Source organism: Rutidosis leptorrhynchoides, chromosome 5 (assembly GCF_046630445.1).
Source record: "Rutidosis leptorrhynchoides isolate AG116_Rl617_1_P2 chromosome 5, CSIRO_AGI_Rlap_v1, whole genome shotgun sequence".
Taxonomy (NCBI): domain Eukaryota; kingdom Viridiplantae; phylum Streptophyta; class Magnoliopsida; order Asterales; family Asteraceae; genus Rutidosis; species Rutidosis leptorrhynchoides.
The window spans coordinates 197,575,798-197,576,632 of record NC_092337.1 but is presented as its reverse complement, the minus strand read 5'-3'; the positions used below and the strand labels follow the sequence as shown (position 1 = coordinate 197,576,632).

General features: G+C 38.4%; 1 non-coding gene across 1 annotated transcript; it reads right to left on the bottom strand.

Moving 5' to 3' along the window:
- Positions 1 to 214: 214 nt before the first annotated feature.
- On the bottom strand, positions 215 to 321 carry LOC139851191 (small nucleolar RNA R71). The gene has a single exon (XR_011760547.1). It is a non-coding gene; the product is annotated as a small nucleolar RNA R71 (small nucleolar RNA).
- Positions 322 to 835: the final 514 nt, after the last annotated feature.

Below are 835 nucleotides of genomic sequence, written 5' to 3'. Positions count from 1 at the left end.
TCCGAATGAACATCTTCGAACCTTTAATAAGATCTGTACTCTATTCAAAATCAGAGAAGTTGAGGATGAACATATCTATCTAATGTTGTTTCCCTGGACTTTAAAAGGAGAAGCCAAAGATTGGTTAGAATCGTTACCTGAAGGAGCGATTGACACATGGGATGTTTTAGTTGAGAAATTTCTTAAAAGATTCTTTCCGGCATCTAAAGCGGTGAGACTTCAAGGAGAAATTGTTACGTTCGCGCAGAAGCCAAATGAAACTTTATATGAAGCGTGGACAAGATTTGAAAAGTTGTTAAGAGGATGTCCTCAACACGGTTTAGACACTTATCAAATAGTACAAATATTTTACCAAGGTGTCGACGTTGCTACACGAAAAGACATTGACACAGCAGCTGGTGGTTCTATTTTGAAGAAAACTGCAACCGAAGCTCACAAAATCATTGATAACACAGCCTCCCACTCGCATGAATGGCTCCAGGAAAAAAGATATCTTTCATTCATCTAAAGCGGCTAGAGCCGATTCTAGCCATGACTTTGATTCCGTTTCCGCAAAAATAGATGCTTTTGAGAGATGAATGGAAAAGATGACTAATGATATTCACGCAATACGAATCAGTTGTGAGCAATGCGGTGGACCACACTTAACGAAAGATTGTCACATCGAGCAAACGATGGAACAACATGAGAATGTTTCCTACATGAACCAAAGGCCGGGAAATAATTATCAAAATAATTATCAACCGCCAAGGCCAAACTTCAATCAAAATCAAAACATTCTTTACAATCCAAATGGACCCAACAATAACTCGTATAACCAACAAGGTCCAAATAA